General features: G+C 42.7%; 1 long non-coding RNA gene across 1 annotated transcript in view; it reads right to left on the minus strand.

Annotated features, from left to right (window-relative positions):
• Window positions 1-3,787: 3,787 nt before the first annotated feature.
• The window catches only part of LOC123517681, an 82,981-nt gene continuing 66,768 nt past the window's right edge, over window positions 3,788-20,000 (minus strand). The window contains exon 4 of the long non-coding RNA XR_006678535.1: window positions 3,788-4,331. This is a non-coding gene — a long non-coding RNA (uncharacterized LOC123517681). The remainder of the gene's footprint in view (window positions 4,332-20,000) is intronic.

Genomic DNA, 20,000 nt, shown 5'->3' on the forward strand with positions numbered 1-20,000 from the left:
GAGAGAGAGAGAGAGAGAGAGAGAGAGAGAGAGAGAGAGAGAGAGAGAGAGAGAGAGAGAGAGAGAGAGAGAGAGAGAGAGAGAGAGAGAGAGAGAGAGAGAGAGAGAGAGAGAGAGAGAGAGAGAGAGAGAGAGAGAGAGAGAGAGAGAGAGAGAGAGAGAGAGAGAGAGAGAGAGAGAGAGAGAGAGAGAGAGAGAGAGAGAGAGAGAGAGAGAGAGAGAGAGAGAGAGAGAGAGAGAGAGAGAGAGAGAGAGAGAGAGAGAGAGAGAGAGAGAGAGAGAGAGAGAGAGAGAGAGAGAGAGAGAGAGAGAGAGAGAGAGAGAGAGAGAGAGAGAGAGAGAGAGAGAGAGAGAGAGAGAGAGAGAGAGAGAGAGAGAGAGAGAGAGAGAGAGAGAGAGAGAGAGAGAGAGAAGAGAGAGAGAGAGAGAGAGAGAGAGAGAGAGAGAGAGAGAGAGAGAGAGAGAGAGAGAGAGAGAGAGAGAGAGAGAGAGAGTGTATGATTAGCTTTCTTTCATTTAGGTTCAACACACTAGTTCATCCTTTCATCTCTTCTTAACAATAAAACAACTAACCAATATTCCGGAAATCTTTGAACTCGCATAAAGGTTTTCTTCAGAGATTCTATAAAGATCATTTATCAGGTTCTACTAAGCTTTCTTTTTTTTTTCATCAATAATCATCAGTAATCAGGAATCATTGTTTAAACGCCATTAAAAGATAAGAATAATAGCAACGCTCAATACCTTCCACAAGGACAATTTATAATCAATAGTTGGAAGGATGAAGCACACTTACTGTTCATCGCTGTTACGGCCCCGCATCCCGCATCCTTCCAGTGGGCCTCCTCTGAAAAGGATGGGTTTATAATGCACTAATTAGAAAGATGGACTAAATAAATAAATGAACAAAATGCCAAGTAAACAACTTCATATGGAAAGAGCGATAAGATATATAAACACACACACACACACACACACACACCGCGTAGTGTAGTGGTTAGCACGCTCGACTCACAATCGAGAGAGCCGGGTTCGAGTCCCAGTAAGCGGCGAGGCAAATGAGCAAGCCTCTTAATGTGTGGCCCTGTTCACCTAGCAGTAAGTAGGTAGGGGATGTAACTCGAGGGGTTGTGGCCTCGCTTTCCCGGTGTGTGGAGTGTGCTGTGGTCTCAGTCCTACCCGAAGATCGGTCTATGAGCTCTGAGCTCGCTCAGTAATGGGGAAGACTGGCTGGGTGACCAGCAGGCGACCGAGGTGAATTACACACACACACACACACACACACACACACACACACACACACACACACACACACCTGTGCGAACCCTCTCTTCGGTTCCCAAGATTCCTGACAATGATTAAATTCCTGGCCTGAGTCGCGGCCTTCCCTTCCACCCATTCAGCCCGCAGCCCACCTGACGACGCTCCGGCCACGCTAAACATTCACACTGTACCAACAAAATGAAGTGTTCCCATGGCTGTACCATCTGAATGCTGCTGGAAACCTACAAACTACCCTTAACACTACAACCATTGCTGTCAAACTTTCCCTACACTCTGCTGGCGCCACTGGGTCAAGGAACACCAGCGCGGCTTGTGTTGCACCTCTGGAGGAAAATAAACAAAAGTGGGCCGGGTGAGATGGCGCAGCGGGGGTGAGAGTGACGGGGCAGCACCTGGCGGTCAGGAGGGCTAAGGCTAGGTCAGGAGGGCGTGGTGGAGAGTCTGCATGGTGGGGACAGTAGTGAGCCTCAGGAAAGATCAGCGCATATTGGATGCTCACTGGACACAAAGTCATGGTCATGCCGCCTCTTGCAGGCTCTTCCAAGTGTGTTCCGTCCCGCCAGCCGCGTGTCCCATGGGGATGTGCTCGCCGTGGTGCCTCCTCAGTGGCAGTAAGGATCAGCTACACAAACAAAGGAAAGCTGCGAGTGTGGCTCATTAAGGCCGCGGGGCGAGGAAGTGTCTCAGAGCGTCACGAGGTAATTGTTTGATCGTCAAGGGACGGCCGGCCAGTGCAGGTGTTTTGTCTGGGGAGTAAAGGGTCGGCCAGTCAGCGCCGCCACCGCCAGCCCGCCACCGCCAGTACTGCACTGCTCTGCCTCTGTACTTGCTTGTAGATTAAGAAAGTAGCAACACATACAGTATAAGAGTGAGTACCCAGCATGAATAAATTTGAAACGTAACTCAAGGAAGTTTGACTTACAAGTATGGGTGTGTTCTTTCCACCAGCCTTGGCAACACTGTGATGGGCCTGCCAGCCGCGGACGGCAGGAGGCGGGAGGGAGTGGGGGTTCGAGGAGGATTAGAATGACAGGCATATAATGGTAAAGTAAATATTGAAAACTATGCTCCTTGTGTCCTTTATGTAGCACTTGCCAGTCAGTCCCTCCTTGGGGAAGTGAAAGGGGCGTGGCTGGGCGAGGCGGGGCTGCTTGAATGGATGGATGGATGGATGGGAGATGAAGTTTCATACACAGGTGATCTTAAGTAGGTCTGCTTGCAGTATCTTCTATGGCACTCTCATGCCTCAAACATTTCCTCCACGGACACCAGGCACTGAGAAAAGGTCTGAGTTGTGTTACTGGATCAGTGTCTGCAGAAGTTATTCTCAAGAATGTATGAGCATACGGGAAGCTGCAAGAAGCCATTGGTCCTACAAGTAACAATTCCTATGTAAAACATGCTAAGCCCTTTCCACATGTAATTCTCGTCCAAAAAATCATCTTATCTTTTAAAATTTCCTACTGACTCGGCACTAATAACCTGATAACTGAGTCTACATCAGAACAGCACACCTCATGTACTGAAGGAGTCTGTTCACACTGAGGAACGTCCATCAGTCTGGCTGGATAAGGGCTCTGCTCATCAGGCTCCGGCCCTTTCCTCCAGGGTATATTAAGGAGGGATCATCCGCTCTAATATTCCTGGGAGGCTCGTGTGGCTCGGCCGACGCCAAGGGAAAAGAAGCGACTCCCTGGGGACCTAAAACAAACACGGCCTCTAAAGGCGTCACGGTGCGCGTAGGGATTAGCTGCGGCAAGCCAGTGGCCGGGTGCTGCTCCTTTTTCCATACCAAGATACCAGTGACATGCGTATTCTTTGTTTGTTTATGCCAGTGCACTGTTGTCATTACTTTCCTTCCAATTTTCTTCCAGTTTGCGTCTCATGAAGTTAAATACATTGTCTCGTATTTTAAACGCTTTGTACTCTTACTAAAACCATTCCAAAGGTTGCGCAGATGATGAATAGCATTGTCATGTACATTTATATTTATTGTGCATATAAACTGCTATTGTGATTACTTTCCTTGCAGTTTATGCGTCTCATGAACTGAAATACTGTTCGTGTTCTCATTATATTTTCTTTAAAAGGTCACAGGAAAGATAAACCAGGTTCTTGTGAATGTTTTTCCTTCCACTGGTGAAGAATCTTCGTTAAGCTATTACCAGCATTATGAAAAACACCATTGAATAGCCAAGAAATATCTCTTACAGACATTTAAATATAGGAAATAAGACCACAGGCCACAATTATTTCAAATTAATTCTTCATCAGTGTTTTTCCTTTTTAATGCAGAGTCTTCGTTAAACGGTCATCAGAAAAAACAAACCTAATAAACTTCAACCCCAAAGTAACGACTCTCATTGCATCCTGGCAAATAAAGTCGAGTTAAAATGCCGATAAAGTTTCAAAGATATAAACCAAAAAGATCATGAACAGTATATATTTCTAATGGGACAGAATCTTTATCAAACACTCACCAGCAATACACAAACACCACAGATGTAACTTAAGACCTCTCAAGTAGATTTTCTTTTTAATAATGCAGAAATCTTCATAAACTGCCACTTGAATAAAGCAACAACCTTGAAAAAATAAACAAGCAACACATTACAACTTTTAAATGAGGCACCCAAACGTGGCAGAACACAGGACCACTGCCACACGAACGAAGGTAACTAGAGTAAAGTCTTTGGTAATATGATGGCGAGAAGTCAGTGCCATTTGTTTCTGTTATTGCCTTTCTTTATTTGCTTCCTTTTCTGCCTTTTCTGGTATCCCTAATTACATAACATCATCTCTCTCTCTAAAAATGTTAAAACTTCTTAGTATCCCCTGCTTCCTCTTCCTCGGTGCAGCCACAAGACAAAGAGGCGGTCCTCAGCTACCCCGTTACTGGTTCTTGGAAGGCCTGGCAGTGTTAGTTAAGGGCAGCGGGTGAGGAGTTTTGGAGTGTTCTATTTTTTCCCGGTCTTCTTCGCCTTATAGCCTAGGAAGCTGTGCCGATTTTATAAGTCATCGCTAATACTGCTTCGTGTCTCTTTTTTCTGTAGGTGAAGAGGAAGGTGGAATGTTAAAGTTAATGGTCGTCAGATCGAGAATGGACTGAGACCAAAGCGAAAGTTGTCTTTTTTTTCTTTCTTTTTTTTAATCTAAGGAAATATGAAAAAAAATTATATACTATTAATGTGATAGGGATAGTGAAATGAACGACACGATATGAGAATAAGAACAGTAATTTCTAAATGTTTGATCGTCTTATCTCTTGCATTTAACAAATCGTAGCGGAGGTTATCGATCGTTTAGAAAGACAGTTTTGGGACACTTCCCCACATCATTTCGGTCTTACTTCTTCCTTTATTCTCTGCTATCTTTGCTGAGCTTTCATTTTTTTTATTCTCTAGTATCATCTTATTGTCCTTGTCCACATACTAAAAAAAAAAAAAATGTTTACATTGAATTTAGCATAAACACACACACACACACACACACACACACACACACACACACACACACATGTAAACCCAAGTAATTATAATTTTTCAATAATCGATTTATTTATTTTCAATCTTTCTTATCAGCGAGCGAATGATTAAGAGTACAATCATTTGGACACAGAGCAAGGCGTCTGGTGAGTCTGCACCGGGATGTGTTAGCCGGATGTACGCAGGGTGGTTGCCTAAGCCATTACTGGGATGAAAGACATACCAATACGCATCATTGTGCAATGCAATGTCACGGTCGTTCATTGTTTTTGTCATGATCATTATTATCATTATTATTATCATCATTATTATTATTATTATTACTATTATTATTATCATTATTATTATTATCATCATCATTATCAACATTATTATCATCACTATCATTGCTATTACAGGGCAGCTACACGCATATCTGATGGCTTAGTGCAGCTTCTCTTAGTTTCGTATGTTATATTCACTCTTCTCTCCGCTGCTGAGCGCTGACGTGTCCATCGCATAGCAACGCACTACGGTTTCCCCAGCGCTGTCCACTCGCTGTGCAGTCATGCAGTGGGCGTCCCCGAGCCGCGGCCTGCCTCCTCCGGCGCAGTGAGGGTGGCGGGGCTGTAATGGCCGCCTGAAGTGTTCTGCTTGATGACTAATGATGTCACCGGCAGCGTCCTCAACCCGCCCACTGACAAGCGCCTCCCTGCCAATTCCTGCCACTGCCAGTCTCCACACTGCAGCGTCCCCTGCACACTGACACCGCCCTTCCCGCACCTCTCCTACGCCCCAAATAAAGCCATTGACCATCACGCCCGGGATGATGACTTGTGACACCAAAAGGTCGCGTTAGCTGGTGACGGGCAGCCATGATGTCAGCTACGATATTCTCTGATAACCCCGCCGGACCGCCTGCTGCCCGTCATAACTATGCCCGGGGTGGCTCGCTGCGGGCGTGTTCGTGCATACCGTGCCTGTGGGCGGGGAAGAGAGGGAGGGCGTGTCAGCGCATGCTAAGGCCGCTAATTACTAGGCCATCTGCATCCCACGGTCGAGCGTCTTCAGGAAGGCTTAATAACTAAGGCCACCTCGACACAGGTACCGCCCGGGGATGTGAAAGAGGTGTTCTGTGCTCGCCTTGATTAATGCTGACAGACTCCTCTCAGAATGGACGTCACCCTTTGAAGAACACAGATCTCGGCGGCGCCGCTGTGTGTGTGTGTGTGTGTGTGTGTGTGTGTGTGTGTGTGTGTGTGTGTGTGTGTGTGTGTGTGTGTGTGTGTGTGTTAGATAGTAAGGTAAATATATAGGTAGATAGAAATATGTATAGATTATCTGGCACATAGATAGATTCATAGATAAACATACATATAAAAAAGATAAAAGAATGAAAGATAAATAGATAGATAGATAATTTTTATAAGCAATACAAACAGATATAACTATGGATAAAGAGACAGACAGATTATACTTACAGCTTTACTTCTAAGCCTCACGACAAGCTGAATGTTTTACTTGTGTTGGTCATCGAAGTATTGGCTTGAACGACCCAGGAGAGGAACATCATCTGAACCAAGTCTTATAACTTTCCCCAGGACACCCTCCAGTCTTTGTTCAACCTTCATTCCACCTGCTATCTTTCTTTCTTTCCACCTGCGATCCTTCCATCACTTCACCTGCGATCCTTCCTTCACTCCACCTGCGATCCTTCCTTCACTTCACCTGCAATCTTTTCTTGATTCCACCTACTACCGATACAAACACAAGCAAAACCACATACAGAATTCCATACGCTTCCACACGCACAGTGTCATCGTAGCCTCGTTTAGACACCTACTCTCGTCCACACATTCGTTTGCCTCGCACCTCGGCGTCAGGCAGGGCGCGTCCGGCCGTTATGACAGGATATAAGCCATTCCATGCGTGCTACTAAACCAACGTAAAGACCGAAGGGAGAGCGCTCGTTACCGCCAACAGTACACAGCTATCAACGTTCAGGCAGAGCATCACAAGCACTGCCAGAAAGGGACAAGGCGTACTTCCTGCAGTGCGTCCAGCGGGACCTCACCCACCGCCAACCGCCCACCATACCCATTCGCCCACAGCTACCGCTCACCACCCAACGCCTTCCGCCCAAAGCCCACCACCCGCTGGTGATGCCACTGATGTTGCTGCCCGGCCACACACCCTCACCGCTGCAACCTCCTTCCTGCCCTCTTCAACCTTCCTCTTATTATTCTAATCTCTCGCTTCTTTCCTGATTAAAATAAAATAAATGTATGCGTGCGCATCTCTCTCTCTCTCTCTCTCTCTCTCTCTCTCTCTCTCTCTCTCTCTCAACAGTGACTTGACTTCTAACCACGACTGTACCACCTCAATACTTTCTTCTTTGGCTTCTGTCACCTCAACACTGCCTTCATGACATCACGGCCGCAACAGTGAAGGATGCAGCGGGCTGACCTCCATCCACTCGCTACTCCCTACCTGTCCATGCACTCTCTGCCCTCCACCTCCACAAACCTCAGTGGTGTTCGTATTGAGGCCATCCACGGCATTCAGCGCCAAGGTCAAAGCCAGCGGTGACAGGACAGCATCAAAACCACCACCACCACCACCACCACCACCACTACCTTCACCTCAGATGTTGCCGCCCACTAAACATTTATTCGTATTTTTGTTTCTAATGCAAGAGGTGGTTTGGTAGATGACAACAAAAAGAGCTAAAAAGAAAGCCCACTGAAGGTACCAGTTGCTAAAGAATACAGTCAAAAGGATTATACAAAATCAAAAGTAGTGTTTTTATTCAGTGTCTCACTAATTTACGCAAATGGAGTGTCGTCGGCATATCAATCACTCCAAGGCGTGATGTGAAGGCCGCGTGGCTCCGGCTAGGCAATGAAGGGCGCTAGTGAGCCTGATTACCGCGGCGTGCCGGCACCCCATCATTCACCCCGGCGCTGCGACGCGGTGCCCTCACACTGAAATAGTCCTACACCGCACCTCTCCTACTTTCAAAAGGCTCCAGGTGAAATTACATTAGTTTCTAAGGATCTTTATACGATTCTAATGACAGATTAACAAGATTTCTACATTATTAACAGGAAAAACTCTAGAAAACCAGGCTTACCATCTCTATGGTCTTTGAATATAGTCATGGTGAGAGAGCGAAGGGTTTCTAAATAGGGGTCTCTCCCACACTTCGTCCCCCAAGGTCCTCACCGACCAGCCCCTGGCCCTTGCTCTCTGACCCCTTCACCATGTGATGTACAATAGTCACTCCAGTGTAGCGTCAATCGATGTTATAACATGTAAGTTTTCAAATGTTGGTTTTCTTTTTCTTTTCTTTGATATTTTTGGTGAATAGCAAGCTGAGCGGGGTGACAAGGAGGACATTATAGTTGGAAGTTATATGGCACCGCAAAAAAAAAAAAATAAATAAATAAAATAAAAACAATACAGATAAAACAAAATACTAGTTTAATAAGGATGGTAAGCAGGAAGATTGAACATACAAAAACACAAATACACCACAGAGTTGGCTGCAGTAGATCTTGCGCCAGACCATCCCCCATGTACTGCATGTACTGAGCAGCGACGTGTCACCTTCTATACCTGACGAGGGCTGTTGTTTTTCCGTGACTGGACAAGCTTTTTAATGACTAAACCTTGAGCCTTCACCCGCATGACCTGCCCCACCTGGTCCATACCTCGTCCATTCCCATGACCGGAGCGTCCCTCACCATCTCCCTCATAACCACTGTCACGCACACTGTTTCCTTTCGACCGCCCTCCAACCCTTCCCAGGAGACGTGACGGATTGCAACACCGAACACACTTTCAAATGTCGTCCTAACAAATGTTTTACCTTGAATTCACGGCTGCTAGTGTTTATTAGAGATCAACTTCCTTGGCTCCAGGAAATAGGTGTCCTAATTTTATCTTGCATTTTCTTTCTTTCCTATCAAAATTTCCATCCGGTTTTTCCTTCTTTATCCCCGTAAGGTATTTATTTCCCACTTGTTTCCTTTACGGTTTATGCCAGAGGGAGTGGAGGGTGGGGAAGGAGCCTTCTCATTTGTTGCTCTTTTCTTCTATCACCTTAGTAGGTCAGATTGCCTCGTAAGGAAAGCAAAGTTTGTTGTAGTCTCTCTCTCTCTCTCTCTCTCTCTCTCTCTCTCTCTCTCTCTCTCTCTCTCTCTCTCTCTCTCTCTCTCAGTTGACGCAGTGGCCTCAGTGAAGAAGGATATGATGTTAACATGAATCATAAAGTGCACACCGTCATTCTCTTCTGCTGTGTGTATTAGTAAGGTCATGAAGTGCATTCATCCGTTTACCTCCTTATCATCATTCAATTACTTATGATCATTTACTACTATTTTGTACCGGGGCAAGACTGTCCCCTCGGAATCAATCTTTTCTCGGTTCTTTCTTCCTTTCAGTTAATCATTCTGCAGAACCATCCTTCCTACAAAAAAAAAAAAAAGAATAAAATCAATCAATAAATAAAATAGTTAAAACAATAGAGCTTCAGATTCACCTAAAAAAAAAAAAAAAAAAATTAACTAAACAAATAATGAATAAATAAAATCAACTGATGTTTGTCTATTCTGAGTTACCAGCATTTTTCCTTCCAAATGTCTCGACTGTAGGGCTGAAAGCAACAGCAAAAAATGTCACACGAAAAAAGTAACCGAAACAAAGTAACAAGAAATAAAGTAACAAGAAAATAAAAGTAATAGGAAAAAGAGCAGAGATTGGCCAAAATTTCATCCTGTTTCAGCTGAGTAATTGAATCCTTAAGCTTCAGTTTCTGCGATTTCGTCAACTAAGATCAAGACTCGGTTGGTGTTTCAAAGTCTCACCTAACATGACAAGATCCTGCTTCAAACGAATAGTCTCCTTCAATATCAATTTCTGTGGCTTCCTCATCTACGAACAAAGTTCAGCGCCGCTACACACACAACCAGCAGCATGGACACCACGTCCACACACACACACACACACACACACACACACACACACACACACACACACACACACACACACACACACACACCAAGCTTCTCTCTCCACGTCAGAAGCAGCTAAGGCACTGTCCTATGTGTGTGTAGATACGTACCCTTCTAGGAGCAGAATTCAAACCTTTTAACACACGACACAGGGATCCGACAGAGGCGAAGGGATATAACTAATGTACGAAACAATAAAGACCTTACATTGGAAGGTTCACAGTTGAAAAAAAAGAGTAGAGAAAGGAAGGGATAAAGAAAGAAAAGAGAAAAGACAAAACAGGATAAAAAAAAATAGAGAAAAACAGGAAGATAAAATGAATGAACAAACTTTAGACAAATACATATAAATGAATACATAAAGAAAGAAAGAATAGACGATCAAGGGAAAGAAACATGACCAATGAGCGGAAGTCAGACGGAAAACACAAAAAATAGATATATAAACAGAGAAAAAAAAGGGAAAGAAAAGATTTAAAAGAAAAAAAAAAAAAAACACGGAAGAGTAAAAATAACTAAATAGATAAACATGAACACAAAATAAATAAGGAAAGAGAAAATAAAGAAATACAGAAAGACAGAAAACAAAACATATAGAGAAAAGAAGAAACAACAAAAATAAATAAAAGAAACAGAAAACGAAGAAAGCATAACAAAACAAAGACAAACAAACTAACAAAGAGACAGACAGACAGACAGACAGACATACAAACAGACAGACACAAACAAAACACAAAAATGAAAAAAAAATGTCAGAGAAAAAAAAAAAAAAAAGAAAAAAGAGTATAAGGAAAGGCCGAGGCGCTCACTAACATCCAGAATCACCTCCATTGTTTCACGGACCTCATAAACACTCGCCATTTATCACCAAGGAGCTTCCCTCTCTCTCTCTCTCTCTCTCTCTCTCTCTCTCTCTCTCTCTCTCTCTCTCTCTCTCTCTGTTCTTCCTTCCTTTTCTCCCTCCCATGTCATTACTTCATTTCCCACTTAGCCAGCTCTCTCTCTCTCTCTCTCTCTCTCTCTCTCTCTCTCTCTCTCTCTCTCTCTCTCTCTCTCTCTCTCTCTCTCTCTCTCTCTCTCTCTCTCTCTCTCTCTCTCTCTCTCTCTCTCTCTCTCTTCTTCTTCTTCTTCTTCTTCTTCTTCTTCTTCTTCTTCCTCCTCCTCCTTTATCCTCCTCCTCATTTTCTTCTTCTTTCCTAGAAATTTTTAATGTATCTCGTATGCTTCCTCTTCTTCCTCCTCCTATTACTCATTCCTTCTTCTTCTTCTTCTTCTTCTTCTTCTTCTTCTTCTTCTTCTTCTTCTTCTTCTTCTTCTTCTTCTTCTTCTTCTTCTTCTCCTCCTCCTCCTCCTCCTCCTCCTCCTCCTCCTCCTCCTCCTCCTTCCTTCCTTTCCTTTCTGCCATTATCTCCTGCCCCATCCCAAATCACTCCTTCAGGTTCCTTCAAGTCACTTCTCACAAGGTCGCTAAGCTTCTCCCTGATCAGTGGGAGTCCTCTCTCTCTCTCTCTCTCTCTCTCTCTTCTCTACCGCTACATATCCCCTTCCTCTGTTCCTTGTCACCTCTCTGGCCTCTCTTTTCTCTACCCTGCCGCATTTCTGTCTCGATTCTGTACCCCTGTAATTTTTTTTTCCTACTGTTTTTTTTTTACCCTGTTCTCTGCTGCTGTTCTCTGTCTCTTGCTCTCTGCCGCTACTGCTCGCCCTTGTCTTGTGTCCCTGTCCCTTTCTTTGTCTCTGTCTCTACTCCTGTCTCTTTTATCTGTCTCCTCGTTCATTGTGATTATTTTCTATTCGTGTGTCCTCGCTCGTGTGTCTCAGGAAAGTGTTGCATTTATTTATCTACTTCTCTGTGGGTTTGTTTGTCTATTTTCAGTCTGTCCCACGGAATTTGTTTATTAGTTTTATTTTTTATTTGTTTTATGTTTTTTTTGTGAATGTTGTTGGGGAATATGTATAATAGCAAGGTTTGATAGAAATGTCTTTTTTTTTTTATCTATGTTTATGAAAAGTGTTTTTGTTTTGTATATCTTAAAGAAATCATGGCTATTTCTCGTCTCTGTCTAAAGAAAGTATTGTTTATGTCTTAGGAAAGTACTTTTTTTTCGAATGAGTAACACACACACACACACACACACACACACACACACACACACACACACACACACACACACACACACACACACACACACACACAGACCCGCGCTAATGACCCAGGAGGCTTAGCAAGTACGTTCCAATCTGGTGCTTAACTCGACCTGGCTGACTCGCAGGAGGAACAAAGGGAAGCATTATTACGGCCCATAACGGCGGCCAACCCTTCCTTCTCCTCTCCTGCCGCCACTCAGGCCCCACCGCACCGATTGCCTCTTTAAAGACTACGGGAGATTTATTTACTTTTATGTATCGGGAAACTTGCCAGGCGGGAAAAAGTTAAATGTTGAGATGAAGATACGTTGATAAATAAGTAAATAAGAAATGGAGAAATAAAAACCAATGAAGTTGAGTAAAGATAAGGAATAAAATGGTATTAATTTTGTCTTCTCTTAGATAAATAAGTACTCAAGAGGCTTCTGTGAAATACATAAGCGCATGTCAAATTCTTAGACTTTTATTAACGAAAGGAACAGCAGAGTTTTTGCAAGGCCACAGAAGTACAAGAGACAATAGGAAATGAAAATGAGTAACTTTCCTGGTTGACATGGGGAGAGAAAATATCAGGCACACGACACAGGGATCCAACAGAGACGAAGGGATATAACTAATGTACGAATAAATACCTCACACTGGAAGGTACGCAGTTGAAAAAAAAAAAGAATGGAGAAAGGAAGGAATGGTTGTGAGAGAAAACAGCTGGTTCCATTTCACGAGGAGTCTGTGTGTGTGTGTGTGTGTGTGTGTGTGTGTGTGTGTGTGTGTGTGTGTGTGTGTGTGTGTGTGTGTGTGTGTGTGTGTGTGTGTGTGTGTGTGTGTGTGTGTGTGTGTTTGCAGGACTTAGGAACCTTCACATCAATGCAATGATAAAGAAATAATTTGAAGAGTCTGTGTATTTGTCAGTTTGTCATATTCATTTTCCTCTTCCTCTTCCTCTTCCGCAGCTTCATCCTCTTCATCCATCTCCTCCTCCTCACACTCCTACACCTCTTCGCCCTCGTCATGATATTTTTCCTCCTCCTCCTCCTCCTTCTCCTCCTCCTCCTCCTCCTCCTCCTCCTCCTCCTCCTCCTCCTCCTCCTCCTCCTCTTCTTCCTTTAAAACACCACTAACTCATACAGTCAGTTAATCATTTAGTTAGTCTACACTCCTCTGCATCACAACAACTAGCGCCACTCCGCCATAATCAAACACACACACACACACACACACACACACACACACACACACACACACACACACACACACACACACACACACACACACTAAATTTCTCTCGTCGCAAAGTACAAAGACTCAGTCACATCTTAACCCTTGTCTGGACTGTCAATGTGCTTTTAAAATTCATCTTCTTAAGCTCTTCTTGTATAGAGCCACGCCGTATCCTTTATCTTGATGGAATGTTATCTTCTCTTCATTCTAATCTGGTTTTTATATTGTCATTGTTTTAATTCTTTTATTCGTGTGTTTAATTTCATTGTTGTTTTTAGTGGTTTAGTGTTGTTTCATGTTTTCTTAATGTATTTTTTTTATTGTTTTCCTATTTGTATTTTGTATTTCTTTACGTGTATTTAATTTCATCTTTGTTTTCACTGATTTAGTTTTGTTTATTAGTTTTTGCTTCATGTTTTTTTTTTATTATTTTCTTATGTGTATTTTGTCTTATCTAAGTTTTCAGCAATTAGTAATTTCACTGAACTTGCTGCGTTTATCATTTTCTTCATTCTATTTCTCGCAATTTTTTTTTTCTGATTTGCATTTTATCTTATCTTACTTATCAAATACTTTGTCTACTCTCTTCACTCAAGTGCTCCGTTTCCCGCTATTTTATTTTTTTAACCTTCGTATTATATCTCATCTTAGTTTTTCACGATGCGATTCTCGGCTGTAGTATATCATTCAACGACGTTTTCTGCACTAGTATGTAAATATTTGCTACTCTGAGGCTAACTTATTAACGAAAACATTTGTCAACATCGTTATCATCATTGTTATTACCATTTTTTTCTTTTTTATGTTGAGAAGAGGGCCAGCCAAGGGCAAAAAGTAAGAAAAGATTAAAAGAAAGGTCCATTTGAGTGCTGGCTCTCTAAAAAGTGGAATAGCGTCCGCCAAAATTAGGGAGAAAATGCCTCGATACCATCATGATCTTTATAATCACCATAATAGTATATACAAACACATCACTATAATGACAAGAAAGACTGTAAAATAATGGCACGTGTTTTCAAATGAGAGAGAGAGAGAGAGAGAGAGAGAGAGAGAGAGAGAGAGAGAGAGAGAGAGAGAGAGAGAGAGAGAGAGAGAGAGAGAGAGAGAGAGAGAGAGAGAGAGAGAGAGAGAGAGAGAGAGAGAGAGAGAGAGAGAGAGAGAGAGAGAGAAATGTGTGTGTGTGTGTGTGTGTGTGTGTGTGTGTGTGTGTGTGTGTGTGTGTGTGTGTGTGTGTGTGTGTGTGTGTGTGTGTGTGTGTGTGTCAGCGTGAGAGTGAAGTCTGGACAAGTTGCCATGCCGGGCCGCCACTCAGCAGATCCATTAGGCCTTATATCGCCAGCCATCGTGCCTGCCTCATACTTATCGGCCCTGTCGCAGTCTCGGTGCCCTGCCGCTCCCTGCACGTCGGGGGCATGTCTGCTTCTCTTCCTCGTACCCTCTGCGTGCCCCACTTACACCAGGGATCTATCCGTGCCCCGTGCCCAGCGTCCAGTGTCCCGAGCCCCGAGCTGCTGACGGCCAGCAATATATCTGTTTTAATGCGCCGCAGTCGCCATTAAAGCTGCCTCCACGATGGCCTACTATATCTGACGGATGACAGAAATACAGCTTAATATGCTCGGCGGAAGAACATAACTCGCTCACAGGTCAGGACGCGGGGCAATAATGGCGTTACGTCTGACTGAACCGGTTCCCGTATTGGACGCCGCGCTAACTCACCACGTCCTGAGTGAGCAGCGGTGAGGGACGTACCGTGCTGACCTGGCGTGGGGCGAGGCGAGGCAGTGCTGTGATGTGGCATGCCTTGTTCTGCCTTGCCATGGCGCGGTAATGACTACACTCACGAACTTTTCTTTTATAGTCAATAGGTTACTGCACAGAGCTTGAAGGATGCAGAAGATGAACCCACCCGACAGGAGAAAGAGAGTAGGGCGTAAGGAAAGGTTTATGGATGCAGTGAAAGGAGACTTGCATGTAATGGGTGTGACTGAGGAGAGCGTAGAAGACCAAGAGGGATGGAGAAGGTTGATCTGCTGTGGTGACCCATGGCTGGAGCACCCTAAAGAAGAAGACAGAGAAGATGAAAGGCGGCATCCCAAAAGAGGAAAAGAGAGAGAGAGGGAGAGAGGAAAAAGTTAACCAATTTGACATTATAACTGTATATAAAATGAAAAAAAAAACAGACTTAGAAGTGAATACGCTGAAAAGAAGAGTAATGATGACGCTTTCAATGAATAAGAAGGGCATAAATCCAGGAAGGAATCAATTGTTAGCCAGCAGGAGTACAGTGAGGCGAGTCGCGAGGGTCACTGCCACGTCTGCTGCTGAGTTGGTGTGAAAGATGAAATACACATGGATGTCTTTATCAGTTAAGTAAAGAACTCCCTTAATAAATGATAATATACTGTATAGCAAAAACTCAATTTAATCTAATTCCAATCAAAGCTTCTTTATAACAAAAGTCATTTCATCTTTATGGACCGACAGTTAATGTTCGCAAGAATCATTCATGAAAGTCAAGCAAAGTTAATAAAAAAAAAATGAAACAAAGGCCAACAATGAATGAATAATGTTCAACTTAAACAAACTTCTGAAAAAAGAAAATGAAAATAAATCGTCACTTTAACCTTTTCGAGGCCATGACGTCTCCTCACGTTGACAAAATTTGAAGTATAATTTGGACATACACTCCAGCCAGCAAGATGGTTGGTCAGCCGGTGAGTGCTTTGGTCGTTGTTAGGTAAAACTTAGAACTTTGGAAATAAATGTTTGCGTAAAAAGAACATGGCGCTAATTTTCATCCAGATCATAATGCAAAAGTTAACGTCGAAGAAAAAAAGTTATAGGTGTTTGTAAGGAAAAAAAAAAAGTGAGTGAGAAAAAGTGTGTAAAAAAGAAAAAAAAAAAAAACGGTATTATAACATATTCAGAACATTTTAGTGTCTTCAGTTTTGTTCTCGCCCAATAGAATAATCACACCTGCACTAAATCACACCCAAAAAACCTGTGTAGAAAAAAAAAGAAATAAACAGTATTATAGCATATTTAGAACATATTAGTGCCTGTAGTTTAGTTTTCCCCAATAAAACAATCACATCTCCACTAAATCACGTCCAAAGAACAGGTATTCCATGTTTTTAGTGGGAAAGATAGATGGAAACAGATAGGCACATTTTATACAAGGACAACCGCATGCAGACTTGATGGGACGATGACAGCTTCTTGTAACTTCCTTTATTGTCTTATGTGCTTCCACTAAATCACGTCCAAGGAACAGGTATTCCATGTGTTTAAAGGGAAAGATAGATAAAAACAGACTGGCACATTTTACAGAAGGACAACCGAATGAAGACATGATGGGACGAAAACAGCTTCTTGTAACTTCATTTATTGTCTTATATTTTTGCATTCTTATCAATCCGCTAGACTGATGATAAAAAAAAAATGAATTGGGTATAACATGAAAATTTCCATATCCTTGAAAACTGTAGCCTTGGGACATGGAAGAGGGGAAGCCGGGGAAGCGTGACTAGACTAAGGAATAGATGGAAAGTAAGAGCATGCGTGATAAGGATACTGGGACGAGATACGGAGAAGATAAAGGGGAGATGAGAATAGGTAGGGAGGATATTCATGGAGAGAAAGGAGGTATGAACAAGCGCAGTAAGGAGACGAGGAATGATTTTGAGAAGAGAGGAAAAGGGAAACAGGGTGAACCGGGAGGGATGAGGAGGACAGTGAGGGAAAGAAAGTACGTGTGAAGATGAAAGGTAAAAAAGAGACGAAGAAAAAGAATGAATTGGAATGGAGAAGAACAGTGAGATTTGAAAAAAAAGATGAGGAAGAAATGATGAGAAAAATGACAATAAGAGAAGAATGAGACCTGAAGTGGTGAAGAAAGATTGTTCCAAGAAAAGTGAGACTGGAAGCTGGAAGGACGACGGCTAGGAAGACAACGAAACTGGAAACTGGAAGATTGATGACTACTGGAAAAAGGAATGAAAAGTGGAAGCTGGATGAAAGATGATTGATAAAAGTGAAATTAGAAGAAAAATATCTATGAAATCAAATACATAAATAAATTGGTTACAGGAAAAAAAATCTACGACAAAAAAGTAAACTGGTAATCTGAGAAAAAAATACAATGCAAACAATGAAAGAATAAAAGTTGATCTAAAAATAGAGACTTTCTGGAAAACTTGAAAAAAAAAAAAAACGACGAGGAAGAACTAATAAAGACACCAAAAACGACAAAAAAGGAAAAAAAAATAAACAGTATTAATAGGAAGTATAAAAGAGAAGGAGAGAATAAGAGAGGAAGAGAGAGAGAAAAGAGAGAGAGGAAGACGATATAAGTAGAAAGTATAGAAGAGGAGGACAGAATGAGAGAGGAAGAAAGAGAGAAAAGAGAGAGAGGAAGACGATATAAATAGAAAGTATAGATGAGGAAGACAGAATGAGAGAGGAAGAGAGAGAGAAAAAAAAAGAGAGAGAGAGAAAGAGAGAAGGGAAAGAACAGTAGTGTGGGAGGTGGCAGGGGCTGGGGCGGGGCGGGACCTCCAGATGCAGTCACTTTGCATAGAACATTCGTCTTGTAGTATCAGAGGCAGCATCTCGGCGCCACGGGCTAAGATCTCCCGCTGAATGTTAATCACAGCGCCCCTGCCTTGCCCTGCCTTGGCCTGCCTTGCCTTGCCTTGCCTTGCCTCCCCTGGCCGCAGTCTCCTCCTCCTCCTCCTCCTCCTCCTTCAATTCCGGCTCCCACTTTCCATGTTTTCCTGTTTTCCTCCGGTGATCATGTGAGAGAACGATTGTGTGTGTGTGTGTGTGTGTGTGTGTGTGTGTGTGTGTGTGTGTGTGTGTGTGTGTGTGTGTGTGTGTGTGTGTGTGTGTGTGTGTGTGTGTAACAGTATCAAGTAAAAATTTGCGGCATCGAATGCATACTCTCTCTCTCTCTCTCTCTCTCTCTCTCTCTCTGTTCAGGAGCACATTCACACTTCACTACTTCATTATCATCAACATTCTCGCTACCGTTAACATTTTTCATCACACACACACACACACACACACACACACACACACACACACACACACACACACACACACACATACAGAAGCCTTCTATAATTAAACTCCAATGCCGTTAAGTAGAATAGAATATATATGATGCAGGTCATAGTGAACCATAGGGAGAAAAGTAAGGGAAGGCACACGAAGCCATCAGATTTACACAAAACGTACCTATATATTTCCTATCTCCACTTATCATTCTCCTCCATACACTTATTTAAATTTCCTTTACCGCACAAACGACACTGCTACTGAAATGTTTCCAATCATTTAACATTCTATTTGACTCCTGATTTCTTCTATTTTTTTTTTTTTTTTATCTAAATTTGCGAATTATCAATCAAGTTATTTACTGGCCTGTCATGATTGCTGTTTTAGAGTACTTTAAATGTCTTTTTGTCTTTCTGTAATAGATTAATAAATGAATCTTAATCCTTCATTATATAGATGTAAACACTACAAGCCTTTCACTATAAAGATTTAACATTATAAATTTACCATAATGCTCTAGTGATCTCCACAGTAGAATTTATCCCAATCTATGATACTGAAGGGATTTAATCATCACCACTACAGTCACCACAACTAATGTATATATATGTAATCATGCACTCGCTATAACAACCTAATAATATCCAGAATCGATTCAACCTGAAGAAAAGTGATGAAGGAATTTATAGTCACCACCATCACCACCACCACCATCACCACCACAACCACCACTGTTACCAAAATATACAACAAAATTTAACATAATTCAGCTATGATATTCGAGTTAATAATGATTACCACCACCACTGTACTGCAAGAAGGTCAAGCCGTAATAGTGGTCGCGGTGAGGTTGCAGTGTCTCTCTAATCGCTGATCACCAATGCCCGTCGCTCCAGCCTCGACAAGCAAGATAAGTCGCCGCTCCTTGTCAATGAACGCTGGCGCAAGGCTGCTTCTGTGGCGGCCGCTGGGGACTATCGAGGCTGCCAGGGCGTGACCGTTGTTGTTTTTGTTAGTTGTGGTGGTGGTGGTGGTGGTCTTTTCTTCGTTTTTATTTTCAATTTCTATTTTTCTTCGTCCTCTTTTTTCTTCCTTTCAACTCCTCATCATACCTTCCCTTCTCCTCTTCCTCTCCTCCTCCTCTTCCTTCTCCTTCTCCTCCTCCTATTCTTCCTCTTCCTCCTCCTCTTCTTCCTACTCCTCCTCTTCCTTCTCTTCCTTGTCCTCTTTTTCCTTTTTCTTCTTTTCTTCCTTTTATTCTTCTTCCTCTTCAGCTTCTCTCCTTTCGTTCTTTTCCTTTCTATTTCTCTCCTTGTTTTCATCTTCCTCCTCTCCCCTTTTCTTTCTTATCCACCACTTCAGTAAAAGTCTAAATACGTAATAACAAAACATTCTTTATCGCAGTCAACATTACTAAAACATGTCGCGTGTCCCTGAACGCTCGTGGTGGAGAGACACACTTCATTCCTCTCAGGTATGCTTTAAGCTTCCCTGTGTGTCGAGGCTAAGGAGGCGCCGCGGGGAACAGGAGGAAAGGGAAAAGAGGGAAAGAAGAGGCGTGAGAAACATTGCCGTGGTCACGTTTGGGGCGAGCACGTGTGGCTGAAGGCAAACTGAAGGTATTAGACTGTAGTACAAGAAAAGCATTGTATTTCTATATGAGCGTGTGAACGGAATGGATAGTAACAACATCTCAAACTTCAATATGACACTGTAGCATAAGAAAAACACTGTAATTTTATATGAGAATGTGAACGAAATGGACAGTAACGGTATCTGAAACTCTAATATGACACTGTAGTATAGGAAA

Source organism: Portunus trituberculatus, chromosome 42 (assembly GCF_017591435.1).
Source record: "Portunus trituberculatus isolate SZX2019 chromosome 42, ASM1759143v1, whole genome shotgun sequence".
Classification (NCBI taxonomy): Eukaryota; Metazoa; Arthropoda; class Malacostraca; order Decapoda; family Portunidae; genus Portunus; species Portunus trituberculatus.